The sequence below is a fragment of the Littorina saxatilis genome, unplaced genomic scaffold (genome assembly GCF_037325665.1).
Source record: "Littorina saxatilis isolate snail1 unplaced genomic scaffold, US_GU_Lsax_2.0 scaffold_699, whole genome shotgun sequence".
NCBI classification, from domain to species: domain Eukaryota; kingdom Metazoa; phylum Mollusca; class Gastropoda; order Littorinimorpha; family Littorinidae; genus Littorina; species Littorina saxatilis.
Genome location: NW_027129047.1, coordinates 43,973 through 64,113, shown reverse-complemented (window position 1 = coordinate 64,113; position 20,141 = coordinate 43,973). Strand labels below are relative to the sequence as shown.

Genomic DNA, 20,141 nt, shown 5'->3' with positions numbered 1-20,141 from the left:
AGAATTTTTTTAAATCCTGATTTACTACTTCTCACTTGACTTTTCCCTTAAGTTAGCCAGTTACTGAAGTCGTAACTTGTTTGCTTCACTTTTTACTCTTTGTGCATTCATTTTTCTCCGTGTTTGTTTATTGATTTCATCTCTCAGATTTTTGGTTGTTGTTAATAATTTTGTTTATTATATTATGAATTTAAACGTGTCAAAACACACTCTCCAGGTTGGACATCTTAATGTCTATCATCTCGTTAACAAAGTGCCTGATATATGCGTGCTGCTAAACCAAAGCTCAAAGCCAGTTCATGTTTTTGGGATGAGCGAAACACGGCTCGACTCGAGAATTGCCGATAACTTGATTTACATTCCCCAATACTCTGTTTTGCGACGCGACAGCGCAAGGAAGAATCAGACAGGCATTGCAGTCTATATTCATGAATCAATTTCTGAATTTGCAACACGAAGAACTGATTTAGAGGACGACAATATTGAGTGCGTTTGGATTGAAGTAAAAAACTGTAAATCCTCGCCTCTGCTCATAGGTTATATATATCGTAACCCTGCCGAAACGTCGATTTGGTCAGAATATTTCATTCAGATGATGGATAAAGTCAAATCACGCAATAAAGATATTGTATTGCTTGGAGATTTTAATATTAATCTGAATAAGCCTCAAACAGTATGGAATTCAACAACAACTTTATTAGGTCTTCATCAACTGGTTCTGAACCCAACAAGAATAACAGACACAACTGCAACTCTTATTGATCACATATATACTGATAATAAGAAGATTGTTTCTAATGTGTATGTGTCCAATTCCAGTATTAGCGATCATATGCCTATTTTTTGTTCGGTCTCTATGCGCTTGCCTAAATCAGGACCAAAAGGCCACACGACCATAGAATACAGAAGTTTTAGACATTTTGATGAGTCTGCATTTTTTCGTGATCTTAGTGAAGCTCCATTTCAGAGCGTTTTTGATTTCAGTCTTGCAGATGATGCTTTTGATCAATTGTATAGCATTTTAAGCACAATTATAGATAAACACGTGCCCCTGCGTCAGCATAGAGTAAAACATGCCAGACTTCCGCCTTGGTTAACATCAGATATTATAGAGGCGATGGCTCTGAGAGATTATTTCAAGGAAAATAAGATGACAGACGAATATAAACAGCAGAGGAATGAGGTGTTAAACTGTGTGAGACAATCCAAAACTGGTTACTTTGATAAATTAATTTCCGATAAGAAAGATACTGCAACAATTTGGCGGGCAGTAAATGAAATCCTTGATAAATCTAGGAAAAGGTCAACTGCTAATCTAACAAAACTATCTGCGGAAGAATTTAATAATCATTTTATATCTTTAGCGGATAAATTGAAGGCTTCTGTGGCAGAAACAAATTCTCGGGATAGAGATGACTGTTTTGAAAAATTGGACGAATTCTGTCAGCGGAACAGAATAAACAATGAAGCGTTTATCATTCCTCCGATTGCAGTTCATGAGGTCGGAACATTTATTGAAAACCTGGAGAATAAAAAGTCCATGGGTCCTGATAAAATACCCGTGAAGTTATTGAAGCTTTCTCTACCGTATATTGTGGATTCGCTCACGTTTGTATATAACCTTAGTATTGAGCAGAACTTTTTTCCGTCTAAATTGAAAAGCGCCAAAGTCATACCCCTTCCCAAATGTAAAGATCTCTCAGACCCAAGTAATTTTAGACCCATTTCTTTACTGCCTGTTTTGTCAAAACCATTAGAAAGGCATGTGCACAAGCATCTTCTTGCTTACATGGAAGAACAAAATTTGTTCCATCAGTTTCAATCCGGTTTTCGGTCCAAGCATTCTTGCCGCACAGCTCTTACGTCTCTCTGCGAAGCTTGGCTGTCAGCAATGAACAAGTCTGAAGTTACAGGAGCATTGTTTTTGGACTTTAAGAAAGCATTTGACTTAGTCGATCATTCCATATTGCTGAAAAAATTACACTATTATTTGAGAAACGATTCGGTCTGTGACTTCTTTAAATCGTATCTTGCTGACCGGACACAGTATGTCACTCTACAATGCCAGAATTCGTCTACTGCACTAGTAAGACATGGCGTCCCTCAAGGGTCTATATTAGGACCTATTCTCTTTTGTATTTACGTTAATGATTTGCCTTTACATGTATCGGATGATAAAGTCAAATGCGAGTTTTTTGCAGACGATTCGTCTATCCATACCAGTAACACCTCGTTGGAATCAGTAAATTCTTCCCTGAAGAACACTTTGGACGAAGTTGCGAAATGGTGCACATCAAATGCCATGATACTGCACCCAGAAAAAACTAAAAGCATTGTTATTACCACAAGACAAAAGCATCAGCTAAGTCCTCTTAAATTACAACTGACCTTAGGTACAACTCAAATACAGCAAGTTAAAGAACACCGCATACTTGGTGTAACTGTTGATGAAGAAATGAAATGGCAAACACACATAAGCAACCTCTGCAAAGTGTTATCAAGGAATTTGTATTTGTTGTCAAAACTCAAACATTATGCGAAGTCTGAAACATTAAATATGTTCGTTCATGCTCATATAATGCCTCATATCAATTTTGCTTCGACATTGTGGGATGGCTTCAGCGATGTTCACTTATTAAAACTCAATTCTTTGTACCGTCGTGCTGCAAAACTTATCCTGTATGAATCGCACATGTCTACAGAAATGAAGTTAAACAGCCTTAATTTCCTTCCCCTAAAAACCCACCTTGCATACAATAAGGCTGTCTTTATGTATAAAGTAGTTCATGGTGATGTGCCCAGTTATGTGCAATCCTATTTTACACATGTTACGAAGAGGTATGGGTCTCAAAATTTACTTCCTCCAATTCCTCGTATAGACCTTTATAAATCCAGCTTAGCTTTTTCAGGATCATCTCTGTGGAATTCTTTGCCAATAGAAATCAAACGATCCGCATCATTAAAGGCCTTTAAAAGGCAGTTGCACACATATTTGAGCACACTATAAACTGCCCCTGATGTCTAGTTTCCATTGTGTACTCGGATAATGTATGCAATGCTCTTAAGTGTTTTGTTTTTATGTTTATACTCGACCATTATTTTGATGTTTTACTAGTTTAATACTTTGATTAGATACTGTTCATTTTAGGTATGAAATGATAGCATGTGCTTGTGTGTAGATATGCGAGCGCACGCTCGCGCGCGCGAGCATGTGTGTGTGTATATGTGTATATATGTGCCTGCGAAACTTGGCGCTACGCGCCTGCAAAACTTGGCGCTACGCGCCTTCGAATTTTTTTTCAGTATTTTTTTTTTTTCAGTTTTCATGCCTGTGTGTGTGTGTGTGTGCATGTGTGTGTGTGTGTGTGCATGTGTGTGTGTGTGTGTGTGTGTGTGTGTGTGTGTGTGTGAGTTTATGTGTGCATGTGTGTGTGTATACGTGGGTGTGGATGTGTGTGTGTGTGTATGTGCGCAGTCTTTGCTTTCGTTTACAATTATTCTCTGTATATGTTCCAAGGACAGGTTGGAAGATTAGGCTAAGCCTAAAACCTTTATCCTTATGTAATAAAGTTCTGAGTTCTGAGTTCTGAGTCTTTGGCGTACTGTCTGGCCACTGATGGGTCTCTGGTGGTTACCGACGGTGTTCCTGGCTGTTTCATTGGCTGTATGGAATCGGTTTCTCAAATGATGACGCAGGATCTGGCGATCTTGTCTCTGTGTGGTAACGCGAGGTCTTCCACTTCGTTGTGTATCAGCAGTGCTTCCAGTGTTGATAAAACGTTGCTGAAGGCGATATACTGTTGACAGATGCACATTGAAAGCGACTGCTACCGCTTCTGGGTCATCACCAGCCGATAATCGTGTCAATCTTGGCATCTTGACTATGTCAAAAGTTAGACTGGCAGTAAGCGTGCCATGGTCTCTTGTTATTACTAATGCATCAGTGAACACATCTCACACATGAGGTTTCCCCATCTCCGCTTGCACGTGCTGTAAGCGCGCATCATGTGTTTCACGTGGAAACATGCTTGTCCCGTGCGTTGAGACAGCAGCAATGGGAAAATATTCACACAACAGCTTTGTTACACATGACTGCATAGGGCATCTATATCCCGAAAATTGTCACTCTTAGATTAACTGCGTTTTTTTAAATCAAAATATCGAACAATAATTCGCGTTTCTTTTGTTGCTCGGTATATATATGTCACACGCTTTCCTTCTTTGCCACTACTAAAGCAAACGTGTGCAAGAGTGTATGTTACACGCTTAAGGAGCATGGCGAGAGCGGATTCAAACTCAAAATCGTCCCTCCAAAAGCCAAATAATTAACACACGACTTTTATTTCTCCTGCTGTTATCGTTTCTTCTCTTTATTTATTATTCTCTTTATTTATATAGCGCCTTATCCGAAGTTCAAAGCGCTTTGTGCCGTGTGAGATGGATTTTTTTACACAATATATCACGCATTCACATCGACCAGCAAACCTCAAGCCTGTTAGGCGAATGTTCACCTTTCGCGGCCTTTATTCCAAGTCACACGGGTATTTGATTGACATTTTTTATCTATGTCTATGGGGCCCAAGGACTGTTATGCCGGGGTGGAAGTAGAGATAAGCGCCTACTTCCCAAGAAATGCTCCAAATGGCTTCGTGTCTCCAAACACCTCTGACAGTCAAATCCAGCTCCTGGCCTTCACGTGGCGGGCCCTGTCTTCGACTAACAGGAGAAGGGATGCAGGCGGGTTACTGGCGCCTTAAAACCAGCTGCTTCGGGCAGATGGGGCTCGTTAACCTTGGATGGTCGCTCATCTAGGAGAAGGACAACTCCGATTTCAAAACCCGCACTGCCTTGTGTGCGCCTTGGGAAAGGCAAAGGCTACAAGAAGGAAAACTTCGACGTCAAACCCGGGTAGAGTGGACTCGACAGCCCAGCAAGGCAGCTACTCTTGGGGAGGAGGCAACCCTGAGTAAGAACCTCAACCACCGAAGACGGAAGACAGCAGCCAACTTGGCGTGGGGAGAAAATCGGCTGTCTACGCTCCCACGATAATATGGCCGTACAATTATCCTTGGATCGATGTGGTGTCGTCCTGGTGTCCCGCAGCCAGGGTAGGACGGCGCCGGGCCTCCAGCCTCAAGGAGGTCCAACTTCAGCGACTTCATCGAACGCAGAAGAAGAATCTATGTCTATACAATTTTGCCAGGAAAGACCCTTTTGTCAATCGTGGGATCTTTAACGTGCACACCCCAATATAGTGTACACGAAGGGACCTCGGTTTTTCGTCTCATCCGAAAGACTAGCACTTGAACCCACCATCTAGGTTAGGAAAGGGGGGAGAAAATAGCGGCCCGACCCAGGGTCGAACACGCAACCTCTCGATTCCGAGCGCAAGTGCGTTACCACTCGGCCACCCAGTCCTTTACACATTCTTCAACGCTCAGAATACTGAAAACGGCATCCCAGACGACAGTACTGTTTCCATACGCGAATTTAGCTGCCCTTGGAAAGTGGCTCGCTCAGGAGGCCTGTTAGTCTGAATCTAGAAGGACAGAGTTGTGAACATAGATGACAAAGATCCCGGAAAGAACAAACATTTCGCGGATGCAGACACAGAAAGACGTCATGAAGAATGCGATGCTTCAAAAGATACAGACTGTGACGATAACTGTGACGTCATTCACATACACCGAGACGTCATTCACAGTTGTTCGGTCACTTCCGTCACAAAGTAGATCTCTCCACAATGGCCGCTCCTGTGTTTAGGTCTGTCAAGCTTGAGTACACAAAACGTGTTTGTTCTCTCCTCTGTTGAAGCTGTGAGACATAAATGCTATTCCGACTTGGTCGTGTGACAGAGTTTTCTTCCACACTCGATTAGCTGATGTCTAACTCAGCCTAACGGCTTCGTTAGACAATCAACGTAATCTCGTGTGGAAGAAAACGTCTGTCACACGACCAAGTCGGAATAGCAGGTAATATTATATGAAAGCCTGGCAACACGTCGAAAATGTGGGCTGCCACTTGAAATTATTTGTTTGGCTTTTCTTTTCCTAGATTTTGTTATATATACATATTTACCATAATTAACATGTCAAGCAACCAATAAGACATTTTAAGATGCATTAGGATTCTTTAGCAATGCTTGAAAATTATATGTAACAGGGAAATATGTGTTTGTATAAAAATAAAAATAAAAATACCCTTCATGAATTATATATAATCATGTTTTTCAATATAATCAGAGAATACAGTTTAAATATTTTGCCAGCTGCTTGATAATAGTTTTTATAAGTTTTGTAAAAGAAACAGCATGTAATATTCCTTGAATGATGTTTCATGAATTCGTAATTTAATTATATTTGGAATGGCGTTCCACATAATTGCTCCAGAATATGATAGACTCGACTTGTACAGGTCAATTCTTGGAGTTGGTGTAATTAATTTGTTACATTTTCTATAATGATTTATTTTGAAATTTGAGGCAATGAGTGTAGGGGCATTCCCTGACATAATTCTATGCATCATCACACCTTTGTTATATGCAAATCTATCTTTGATGGGAAGAATTTGCAATCGTTTATAATCAGTCATGAAAGAGATGTATTTTTTAAAATAATTAATTTAACAGCTCTTCTATGTAAACTGCCCAAGTGTTTCAAAGTATTTGCACTTGCAGAGTCCCACACTGTGGACGCATAGTCAATAGCTGACTGAATATGTGCCTGAAAAAACAGTTTTCTTGTGCGAAGGTCTAGAAAGTGTTTGATTTTTGATAACTGAAATATTTTTTTGGATGTGTTTTTACAAAGTGTATCTACATGTTTTGACCAAGACAGGTTATTGTCAATAGTTATTCCCAAGACTTTATGGCTATCAACTTCGGTAACATCTTGATTTCGTATTAGCAATGTCGGAAATTTAGATGTTAGATTTTGTCTTTTTTGCCTCGTGGTAAGTAGCATGCATTTAGTTTTATTTGGATTCAGTGACATATGGTTTAGTTCTGACCATTCAAGTAATCGTTCAATGTTTTCTTGGAGGATATTTGCTAGTTTAATAAGATCTTGGTGACTAGAATGAATTGTAGTATCATCTGCAAATAGTTCACACATGTATTTTACAAATAGAGGTAGGTCGTTTATGTATATAGAAAATAGTAATGGACCAAGAATAGAACCTTGTGATACTCCAAACCTTACTGTTTGCTTACAAGAGTATGATTGTTTCAGATAAGTACTTTGCTGTCTGTCTGACAGGAAAGATGTTAAAATGTTTATGGAATCTGTTGCAATTCCATAAATCTCAAGCTTTTTGATAAGGAGTTTATGGTCAATTAGGTCAAAAGCTTTAGCAAAGTCAACAAATAGAGCAGCACAGAACTGATTATTATTAATGTTTGTCAGCCATTGGTCTACTAAACTAATAAGCGCTGTTTGACATGAGTGTTTTTGCCTAAAACCTGATTGATTATCATGGATCAATTTATTGTTCTCAAAGTGAGAAAGGATGTGTTTATTGATATGTTTTTCAAGAGGCTTCGAAAGGATTGATAGAATTGATATTGGTCTATAATTTGAAGGATTTGTAGTATCTCCTGATTTAAAGAGAGGAATCACTTTAGCCTGTTTGAATTGTTTAGGAAAATAGCTTTTGTCAATACAAAGGTTATAGATAAATGTCAATGTATCTGTGATAACTGGAGCTGCCATTTTTATAATTTTTGCATCCAGACCATCTATGTCACGTGTTCCGGTTTGTTTTAGATGCTGAAGATGAGAGTAAACATCCAGTATAGTCATTGGTGGCAGTGTATGCTGAAAATGTATCTGTTTTGAATTGCAGTATTCCTTTAAATGTTCTAAATTATTTGACTGTGTCCGATCACAAGAAATTACTTTATCAGCAATTTTTGAGAAATGGTCATTGAGTGTATCTGCAGAAATGTCAATTATTTGTGAAGATTTTGTTGAAGTTTCTTTGTTTGTGAGTTGGTTAATTGCTTTCCAAATAGATTTTGAATCTTGTTTAGATGTAATGAGATGTTGAAAATAATGTTGTTTACTTTTTCGTTTCAAGGAATTTACTTTATTTCTTTGTTGTGTGTACTCTTCGTGGGTACCATGTTGTTTTAAGAAGTCACGGTAATTTGCAGCATTTTCTATGTCTTGGTCGATCCATTTGGGTTTTTCTGTCTGCTTTACTCGATGTGTTTTCAGTGGTGCATGTTTATTGTAAATGATAATGAAAATAGATGTCCAAAACTCTAAAGCTTCGTCAGGATTTGTAAAATTGTAAGTATTTGAAAGTGGGCTATTTTTGAGATCAGAAAGAAATGCACTTTCACTGAAATGAGAGAATGAACGATATGTAATAGTTTTGTGACCAACCCTTGGAATTTTAACCCCTTTACGAGACCAAGTGATACAAATGGGAAAGTGGTCACTGACAGAAAAAAGGGTACACATGTTTCTTTGATATGACGTATTTCAGAAACATAAATATGATCAATGAGTGTTTTAGAATTGGGAGTAACTCTTGTTGGATTTTGGATCATTTGATGTATATTTAATAGATTAATAGTGTCCAACCAAGTTTTATTTTGTTTCAGAAGATCAATATTAAAATCTCCTAGAAGAATTATTTCTTTTGATTCATTTGAAACTGTATCCATCATATCCATGAATTCATCATACCAGTGAACCTTTTCTGCTGGATTTCGGTAGCAAAATCCAACAATGATTGGTGCTGATCTTTTTAATCCTATTTCTAACCAAATGCATTCAACACCAGGTGTTTCAAGATGTTGAAGACGCTTGTAAATTATTGATTCGTTAATATAAACTAACAAGCCAGTTTCTAAGTGTTTTGTAGAATCTCTTCGTAATGTATTATAACCTGAAATGGAAATAATTATCTGAATCAGGTATGATGTTAGATAGTCGAGATTCCGTAAAGCCAAAAATATGAAAGTTGTTACCGTTGTTTGAAAGTAAAGATAATATGTCTGTTATTTTGTTATATGCATGGTTAATGTTTAAATGGCCGATATGGAGTCCTTCTTTGAGAAGCCAATGATTTTGACAATTATTATTTGAAGATGCCATAAGATTAGTTTAGAAACCTAACAAAAATTTACGATGACGGAATATGGAGGAAGCTGAAATGTGCACAAATGAAATATAAACAATTATAGTTCATAAACACAATTCTAGATACAAATATAACAGATTAATTAATGTTGTAGTATAAACAACAATGTCACAATATGCAATAGCTTTGAGTTGGTGATGAAGTCCTTTTTCTTCTCTCAAAGAATTGCAATCACTGAATTTTAGTTAAGTTAACAATGTCACAATATGCAATAGCTTTGAGTTGATGATGAAGTCCTTTTTCTTCTCTCAAAGAATTGCAATCACTGAATTTTAGTTAAGTTAACAATGTCACAATATACAATAGCTTTGAGTTGATGATGAAGTCCTTTTTCTTCTCTTAAAGAATTGCAATCACTGAATTTTAGATTAGTTAACAATGTCACAATATGAAATAGCTTTAAGTGGTGATGAAGTCCTTTTTCTTCTCTCAAAGAATTTCAATCACTGAATTATAGTTAAGTTATATGTCAATAATACAAAAATCCGTTAGAAGATTGGCCGTGAGCAACAAATATTCAAACTAGAGTTTCAAACACATGTTGACCTTGTTGCATGCTGATGTAGGGATAGTACATAGGGTTTTGCCCAAGAAAACATGTGTCAATATATGGGTTGTACCGCATGTATGGAGGATTGCGGTACATTGAAGGAATATGTCTCATAGCATGTTCGTTTTCTTTGAACCAGTGATAAGGTGATAAGAGAGAGAGAGAGAGAGAGAGAGAGAGAGAGAGAGAGAGAGAGAGAGAGAGAGAGAGAGAGAGAGAGAGAGAGAGAGAGAGAGAGAGAGAGAGAGAGAGAGAGAGAGAGAGAGGTTACAACACAAGTGGGTATTCATATGGCTTGTATTTCAGTCATGAATATCAAGGGACTCACGAGCCTCTGGCGAGTGAGTCCCTTTGATATTCCCGCTGGGTCTTGACTGAAATACAAGCCATATATACAAAATCACGAGTGTTGTTACCTGTATATCCCATGAAGATCTAAAAGACAAAGTGTGACGGAAACATCAACCTTAATTGTCTGTTCAGATGAGGCACTGAGGGCTTAACCTCTGCACATACCTTATTCTAAAGGCAAGCCTGTTGATCTATGTCAAGTCGGTGCATAATGGTGGCTTGGCTGTCCCCGTCAGTTGAAAGCCTTTTACACGGATTTGACTGAATACCTATAGAGTGGTTACACACGCATCACCTGAGATCTTAGACACCTTCATCGTCTATATGGCCTACAGCACCGCAGAAGAGCTACAAATACTCGCAACATGCATTAAACAGCTTGTCCAGAGAACACTCGTAGTCGATGGTGTACCGACAAGGGCGTGTGTACCGGGCACGCTGTACTTTAACATGAGCATAGTCTGAACATAGCAGTGCTGGTCGGACGCCGGACTGGGTTTTTAACGATTGCTAGTTTTACTTGTGTTTTAGTAGCACGAGCACACACACTCAAACGCACACGGCTTGTCATGCTGATCACAAGAAAGAAATAGAACAGCGAATAGAAGGAAACATAACAGATTAGGTCCCCATAATATGACGCGATGGACGACAGACGTCATGAAATCTATGACGCTGTGATGATAGTCTCGGCAAGTCGAGACTAAAACTCAGCTATAGCACTGAACGACTCTCGCGCAAGTTCTCAAAAGCGTGGTAACCCCTTGCACATCCGGTCGACAGGTACATGTGCATTTTGGAATGTCAAGGACGACAGAAAGTAGAGCCAGCTATGATGTATTTCGTGCACCCTTATTTATCCACTATTTTATGTGTTATAAGAGTGCAATAGTTACATCATAGATGTAACGAGAGAACAATGGAAATCGTCCTTGTCCATTGAAACCTCTTAACTCGATTTTGTGCGAAATCTAATTTTTTACATTACAATAATCTACGAATGTGTTTCTATTTTTTGGTTACTGTGGTAAAAGCCTGAGATCGCTGGAAGTCAGTTAAAAATGGGTACACAAATACCTCGTATATCCTTTTGGCAAAACCGCGAACCAAACTTACACATAACTTGAGTTACGAGGTTTTTTTCGTTCGCATGTTTTTCAGTTTTGGCCGATAAAAAACTCGTATGTCGACTTACAAGTTTTCTAACATCAAAACACGCCGGAAAATGAACTGTTTTCGTTAGATACGAGGTTAGGTACAATTAAATATTAGCGTCATTAATGAAGCTAGAAGTGCCCACATTATGCATTGTGTATTAAAATGACAAACTAGGACAGAAGATGTTTGATGGGTTGTTGACAGACCAGCTTTTTTGTCGGTCCGAGGGGGAGCATATCGTCTTTTGTTTCATATTTATTGAAACAAAAGTCGACATGCCCCCCGAGGACCGATACAAAAGCTGGTCTGTCAACAAACCACCAAACATCGTTTTTGTCATCATTTTGGTAGTGAAAAAATAAGTGCACACTCAACCCACGGAGCCATGCCTTGAAACACAGGTTCCGTGCTGATAACCACACGAGTCCCGGCTTGAAAACTACTGGCAATCAAAGCTGGCGAGTGAAAGCAACTTTCTGTGTTTTTGAGTTTATTAAATGTTGGGATGAATATGTCAGGTTTGAGGATGCACAGTTCTGTAGGTTCATCTCGGTATTCCACCTCCTCGGCTTTCTGTTGTAAATATTAAGCTGAGTGATCGAATGTGGAAGCTACGTTTGGTCAAAGGTCACAGAAGATTTGCGTCGTGCAGCGAAGGAAAGAATCGCGATCTTGTTTCCGACTCAGTGCCTCTTTGTTTTTCATTAGACCTGTCATTCTGCTTGCTCGGCTTTGTTAGATGTTTGCATATTTTGTTACTATTTTCTTTACTTTTATTATTGTTTCTTATTTGTGCTTCGTTTATCAATACAACGTCTTGTGCACGGCCGGGTCAAAATGTGTGTGTCAGGGGTCGTTTTACTTGAACTTGACGTTCGTGTTTCTCCGAACGTCTGTGTATCGAAACACAGATACACGCACTCCATGACTCTGTAAGCCCGGAAGACAAAACATATCGCTAGGTTTTATTTGTTTTTGATGAATGCATGACCTTTCATGAGGTAGTTTTGTTTTTTGTTTACTTTTGCCAGTTTGCCAGTTCGTTTTTGGAACTTTGCAAAGCAGTGTCGTGTCGTCTGTTTAGGTCTGGGGAAACACCAATAAAAAGAGCCGAAGAATCCCCGAGCGTTTCTATTGGGTTTGCTTTTGATTATCCATGTATAACCTGCTTCCTGCAACTATGGTAACCGGAGATTTATTGCCTGGGGAACATGAGATTTACTTCCCAGGTGCTTGTGAATGAAAAGTCGTGAAAATGATGACATCAGTTATTGTTCAAATGGTTGTATTTTTCTTTTGCTGAGTACAAAAACATAACTGCAAAGAAAGATTCAGTAGTTAAAGTATTCTGACATATCTCTTAATTATGTAACAGTTAAGTCCTGAACTTCTGTTCCTATTTGTTAGCTGAAGATGTACAAGTATGCATATATGTCACGTACTGAAGTTGTGTTTTAGTGTCTGAATGCAGATCGTTATGTCTGGCAGTGGGTTCAATTTGCTTGAAGATCTTAGGTTGGTGTGCTGTGTGTGCCTGACGAAAAGTTATATATCATGGGATTTTGAAAAGGAAAAGGACCCAACAACTGTAAATCATGACAACAACTTTATCTGCTCGACTTGTTTGCATTAGGAGTCATGTTTTTTTGTATGTCTGGTGCAAGCTCCGCATGACTGATCAGGGGTAAATGGATGGTGCAGCTTTCGCTTAGAAACAAGTCACTATCTTCTAGGAGTAATGGAAGTAGTAAAGCAAACCAAACTGGACATTGGAGATTGGTAAGTGCGAAACGGGGATATCACTGTGAAGGAAATTAAACGGCTAACAAGTGAGTCAGGCCGAGTTAGCATTTGTGTCCTCCACGTTTCACGAAAGCCAACAAGATACACGTGGAAATGTGTGTTACACGGATTGAACAGAGCTCACAAACCAGCGAACAGTTAACTTCGTGAATCGTAGCTAGTATAGTAGCACACTTGACGACTGTCCATCGAGGAGAAAGGTCTCGATGTTAATCGCGCGGGAGAAGGAAATGCCAGGAGAGAATGCAGGAAAAGGTTCCAGCCCTTACTTGTGTTTTCTGAGATGCGATCGTCAAAGCACTTTAACAGTGCGTCTAGTAACCTGTCCACGACAGGAGGATTGCGGCCAGATGCCGGGGGGAAAGAATCGTCTGAGAAGCCACCGAATATCTTATTTCTTGGGACCAGTTTAGCTGAAGTTCGACGGGACTTTCACGAAGCTAGCAGCGATGTTACAGGAAAGTCCGTATAGTTGGACCCAGAAAGGTCACGGGACGAAGTGAACTGGTTAGGTCGAGGTCGCCAGTCGGAGGATCAAGTACACCACTACTTTTTCAAGTGAAGGACATATCAGCAGTTAATGTGTGTGATCTAGTTAAGCCATGTTGAGGAGAACCTATTTAATTAAAGTATAATTAGTATTTAGCAACTAGATCCGACGGTTGCCGCAGTCTCGTCCAAATCCTAACTGTAAACTGTGACTGTAATTTTTCCGCTTACACACTAGCCGTGTGTCGGTATCTGTACTGTGGATATCGTGTGCCAGTGATTTCACGGACTGTGTGTGTGTGTTTTTTGTATACCTCACGGATAGCGATTTTTGATAGACTCCGGGTAAGATTATTGTGTTAGTTTGTGCACGGGATTTTCAAACAGGTCTTTTTTTCCATGTCTTCAAACAGGTCTGTGAGTACCCGGTTTTAAATCCATAACCCTGATATCTTTCTTTTCATGATTGTGTGTGTATGTGTGTGTATGGATCATAACTGTATCATTTATTTGACCCAATGCAGTGGAGGGAACTTATAATTGGAATTGTTGTTTGTTCCTCACTGATATCATAGTAGCGCATATATATGCATTCATTCACAATGACATCCCGCGAAGTGCACGGAATCCCCAGAGCCCTTCAACAAGGAGGCAGCCCCCCATCACTACTGCAGGCAGGGAAATAAAGGTTTAGACAGCGAGGGACTTTAGTGAATCCTTGGCCGAACTGCTTTTTCCTTATTGTTAAAAGCTGTCACAAAAGATGTTTCTTGAAACTGTACTTGAATCAAAAACCAAACAAAGCGCACTTTTGTTCCAGCGGTATTATGATGCAAATGAAAACAGCGACTGTCAAGACAGGTGCTCAACAGAGAAGTGAAAGCTACCAACATTGGGAATCACCAACCCCAACAACTATGAATGCAACGTTTGCTGTGAATCTAAGTACGGAAACATCCCGTAGCATGTGTACCAGGTGCACATTCAACGCAAAGACGAAGCTTGCACATAACAGAAAATTGACAAGAGGGTTGCTAAAGAGGATGGTGATGTCCACGTGTTCACCATGTATCTGCAGGTCGACTTGTTGGCCCTATGTATCTAAGCAAATGACAAATACTTCAAGACCAAGATGTGCTGCCACTACTTCACATTGTACAACTTGAGTGACACAGAGGTTGCTTGCTACATTTGGGATGAGTCAAAAAGAGAAGTCAAAACAACAGTTGAAGAAACAACCAAGGCTATCATTATCTACAATGACGGCTGTGGGTACCAGAACCGCAGTGTGATAGTCTTGGGAAACGCCCATCTTTAGCAGTCAGTCAAGGAAAAGTCGTTTTCCAAAAGGTTCCCGTAAAAGCAACGTAAAAGCAACGTTGTGTTATTGTGAGATTTTGGTGTTCTTTCGACGTTAGCGCACGACGTAAATTTTACGTGAATTTCACGTTGCATGTTGGTGTCTTACAAATGTTGTGAAGATTACGTGAAATTTACGTGGATACAACAAAAACAAAAAACGTAAACGCAACGTTGCGTTATTGCGATTTTTTGGTGCGTTTAACTACGTTAGTATACTTTGTAAATTTTACGTGAATATGACGTTGCATGAAATTATGAAAATCACAATGCGTCCTGCGAGGATTGAAGTATCGATCGGTGTTCACTTCTTGTATAAATCTGAATTAGTAGTCATAAACTTGAGAGTATAATTTGCACACAACAATGTACTAAGAAAGAAATGTCCGCCCAACGTTGTAGACACGTTGCATTCACGTAAAAACAACGTCGAAACGTTGTCAATCATTTCGGCTTTTTCACCTGCATATAATTATAGTTTCGTAATATTCTATTCAATTAATTTTCGGTCAAATATAGAGGTTCACTAATTGTGTAAGACGAAAAGAGTATAACATAAATGCATATTGTTTCAAGGAATTTGCTGAGTTAAATGGATTTGCGAGTGCTAAACTTTCCCGTTACTGTGTGTGTGTGTATGTGTGTGTGTGTGTGTGTGTGTGTGTGTGTGTGTGTGTGTGTGTGTGTGTGTGTGTGTGTGTGTGTGTGTGTGTGTGTGTGTGTGTGTGTGTGTGTGTGTGTGTGTGTGTGTGTGAGTGAGTGTTCACAAACAAACCTGTTCCATTTGGCAAACGTTTGAGTATGATGGGAAACATGGTCATTTTTGCCTTTGGACTTTTTTGTTTATTACCGGTAGCGTCCAATTCTTCCTTCAGAATGTCCATAATCTGCTGTAAGTCTTCATCTTGCAGTCGAAAACATTCGATGTGTTTCTCGACCTGTCGTGATACAAACACAAACACATTCACTCTGATTTAAAATAGTTCTTATAAAATTTAAACAGCTGCATTAAAAATAACATAACTTACGTCATTAGTAACCTCTCGCTCTCTCTCTCTCTCTCTCTCTCTCTCTCTCTCTCTCTCTCTCTCTCTCTCTCTCTCTCTCTCTCTCTCTCTCTCTCTCTCTCTCTCTCTCTCTCTCTCTCTCTCTCTCTCTCTCTCTCTCTCTCTCTCTCTCTCTCTAGTAATAGAGTCCTCCCTTCAAACAGCTTTAAACGATGTAAATAACTGGTGTAGTGCTAATGCTATGCTTGTCCATCCAATAAAAACTAAAAGTATGGTAATTGCAACCAGACAAAAAAAAACAGATTTCTCCACTCAAACTAAATCTTACTATTGGTACTCAAGCAATTGAACAAGTTCAACAGCATCGCGTTTTAGGGGTAATTATTGATTGTGAATTCAAGTGGCAGGCACAATTACAGCATATTTGCAAGAAAATAGCCAAGAACGTTTTCCTCCTATCCAAGTTAAAGCAATTTACGGACAGAAGGACTCTGGAAATGTCCCACCATGCTCATGTAATGCCTCACATTAATTATGTTTCGACACTCTGGGATGGCAGCAGTGATGTCCACTTGAAAAAGTTAGACTCTCTCTATCGTCGCTCGGCCAAACTCATCGTAAATGATAATGCATCAACAGATATGAAATTAAAAATGCTTAACTTTCTTCCACTGGAAAAGCATCTCAAGTTAAACAAAGCCATTTTCATGCATAAATTGTATTACGGTAAAGTGCCGATTTACATTACATCATTATTTAATAAAGCTACCCACAGATATGGGTCGGTCAACTTGATCCCACCGATTCCACGAATTGACCTGTGTAACAAAATAGGACTTTACTAGTCTTGGTCATGTTCCGGAAGGTTTGAGTGAACCGAGATGCCGAGAGGATCGACGTCATTTGATGACGTAACTCGTTGCGCTGTGACGTATTTATTGACTACCACGACTTGATGCGCGGTTGGATCAACATGGAGTTGATGACATGAGTTGTTGTGCGTGCTTTGGAAAGCGTGGAAACGTAAACAATTATTGTTGCAACATCGGTCCAGGTAAGCCAATCGATGATTCATTTTCCCGTCCACCCGTTTGACAAGAGAAGGCATTGTGTAGGTTGTTTTGGGGTAAATGAATGGTGAAGGGCAGTATTGTGATAACCGTCTAACCGATGGAATAGTCAAGTGCAATGTTAGGTGTTCGTTTGTTTGTCCTGTTACGTGTGATTTCACAGTAGATTAGGAAAATGTTTTGCAAATGATGTTTAGTGAGATGCGCTGTGTACGAGCATATATTACCGTTGATGTTACAGCGGCATGCTGATCCAATCCAAGGTGGAAGAAGGATGAAGTTCTTATTCCTACTTATGACGTTCCTGAGAACTGCGGTCCCGATTGCCGGTATTACCAGCCCCACGTCGTAACCTGTTGATGGATGTACGACGTCCCGCACGGTTCTCAGTCAATGCAAACAAGCTCGAGTTGCGACAGCGTATTCACGCATTCGAGAGATTGTTCAACTCTAATGGCTTCGCATGAACGAGGACAGAACGATAAGTGATACATGTGATCTGATAATGAAACGGAGATAAAAGGAAAACAAGTAGTCGATGAATTGACTATGAACGAACATACGTAAAAAGAACGAGCCAATATTTGTAATCATCAATAAAAGATCTTAAAATAATCGAGAAGCGATTCGTGAAGTGGGTAGGGTGAGAATGTTTTAGACAGGTTTGTTGAATATCACACCCTACGCTACAACCTGTATAAGACCAGTCTTGCTTTTTCGGGTACTTCAGTTTGGAATTCGCTTCCATCATCCTTTGAGCACTTAAAGTCATTAAAAAGTTTTGAAAAATGTGTTAAAAACACTTTATGTCTGAGTAGTTTAACGCCTTTTGATTTGCCACAGTTAGTATTACGTCAAAGATATGCTGTGCATTGTATGTTCTGAACATATTTTTGTTGTACTATTCAATCAATCAATGACGCTTATATCGCGCATATTCCGTGGGTACAGTTCTAGGCGCTCTGCAGTGATGCCGTGTGAGATGAAATTTTATACGGCCAGTAGATTGCAGCCATTCTATTGCTATTGCTACATGTTCGATTGCTACCAGCTTGTATTTATAATTACCTGCATAGTATGCATTTGATTTTATGATTAACCACATATGTATGCTCTTCATGCCTCATCTTCATCATTATCATCATCGTCATCATCATCATCATCATCATCGTCATCTTTATTATCACGTGCTGCAGTTTTCCGACCTCCTTTTGTTGGTTAACTTTTTAACTTTTTATTTTTTTTATTTTTTTATTTTATTTAATTATTTGATTGTGTGTCTATGCGTCCCAAGGACAGATTGTAAGAAAAGGCGTAGCCTTAAATCTTAATCCTTGTTAAATAAAGTTCAATTCAATTCAATTCTCTCTCTCTCTCTCTCTCTCTCTCTCTCTCTCTCTCTCTCTCTCTCTCTTTCTCTCTCTCTCTCTTTCTCTCTCTCTCTTTCTCTCTCTCTATGTCTCTGTCTCTTTCTCTCTCTCTCTCCCTCTCTCTCTCGCTTTCTCTCTCTCTCTCTCTCTCTCTCTCTCTCTCTCTCTCTCTCTCTCTCTCTCTCTCTCTCTCTCTCTCTCAGTTATTACATTATAAAAGTATAATTGAATTATGTAATGAAACTAGCATAAATCCTTCCAAAACATGTTGTACCAATTGTTAGCATCCTCAGAAACCAAAGATGTATGTCAATTAGACAAAATAAAACAAAATGCATAATATTGACAAAAACAACAAATTATCTTAATTTTAGACAGTGCAAATAAAAGATCAGAATACGTAAATAAACTTGATGGCCATAAAGTCTTAGTCTTGGTCACAAAAAGTTTAAAAACGTTGTGAAAGCACATATAACAAAACTATTTCAGTCATATAAACACACCAACGGACGCCAGTATCAGTATCACTCAGTACGCTATTTCTCTCTAAGTGCAATGAATTTAGGGAGTTAAAAAAGGCGCACTGTCAAATATTCTTGTGAAAAGCGTCTTTCTTTCCAAGTTCAATTATTCAAGATAAATGTATTGTTTTAAGTGCATAATATCAAAGTATATCTTTGTCTCTAAAATCATTTATTAATATGTCATCAGCTGCACAGTTTACGTAGTGCTTACAAGTAGTGCAAGAGAAAGAAAATGGAATGATCATTAACTGGCTTTTCACTGATTTGCTTTTTTGACTAGTTTAGGTATGGAGTTTGCGTTTCTGTCAAGTTGATTCACTCGATTGTAGGAGTACCCGCATGACCCATGTGAACGGGATCTTTTATCTAAAAAGTGTCCTAGGTAGCCAAATCAATTGCCTTTCAAAACAGTAACAATATTAACAGCTATTGTGTTTTCAGCGTAGCAATAGGGTCCGATATTTAGACGAGACAAGTATAATGCGACGAGTCGAAGACGAGTCGCATTATACTTGTTCGAGTCTAAATATCGGACCCTATTGCTACGCTGAAAACATAATAGCGATTATATAGCTGTTATGACCTTGATTTGTTGTTCCAAACTTACAAAATGACAGTTTTTGCGTCAATGCGTTGATCTCAGGTTGTGATAGCAGACAAACTTCTTACGTGCATCATGTTCGCGCAGACATGCACACCGCTACACGCTTTCTGACTTTGGAAGAAAAACTGACTCCAAGTGCATTCGATTTCACAACACAGTTGTTGAAACAGCTTTTTAAGTTGTCAGTGTATGCTGTTGTCGATAGAAACATCGCCGCGTGGTACAGATGTGTAAACCGGAACCATGCGTCGGCCATTTTTCTCAATATGCTTTTGGATATTGAGAAAAATGGCCGACTTCGGCAGCAATATGCTTTGATGATCGGGAGAGACCATCCAATCACAGCCCCCGAATTCCCCCACGTGTTCATCAGAATAGCTATATACACAAATAATCTTGATAAAAACAAACGTAAAACCCTACATAATCCTACCTGTTTTTTCGGATAGGGTTTGCTTGGCTCAAATTGTATGTTTTCTGGAACTGCGCTTCTGGCATCGCCCCCTGGCAACAGCAATAGTCTAAATGTAGAATGATCATCAGGGGGTGTTCTGTTGAGAAAGAAAGGTAATTCGATAAGAAAAAAATGAAAAACTAAATAATATTTATGTTCAGTAATTGAAACATCTCATGCATAGTGTACAAACAAGATGTATACACTAAGTCAAACAAATTGATAATTCAACAAAGCATGAAGTAGACACAC

The 20,141-nt window shown here is 39.1% G+C and overlaps 1 long non-coding RNA gene across 1 annotated transcript; it reads left to right on the top strand.

Moving 5' to 3' along the window:
- The first annotated feature begins 16,686 nt into the window (after window positions 1–16,686).
- Window positions 16,687–17,553, top strand: LOC138957325 (uncharacterized). Its single transcript, XR_011452997.1, has 2 exons — window positions 16,687–16,921; window positions 17,179–17,553. It is a non-coding gene; the product is annotated as an uncharacterized lncRNA (long non-coding RNA).
- The last annotated feature ends 2,588 nt before the right edge of the window (window positions 17,554–20,141 follow it).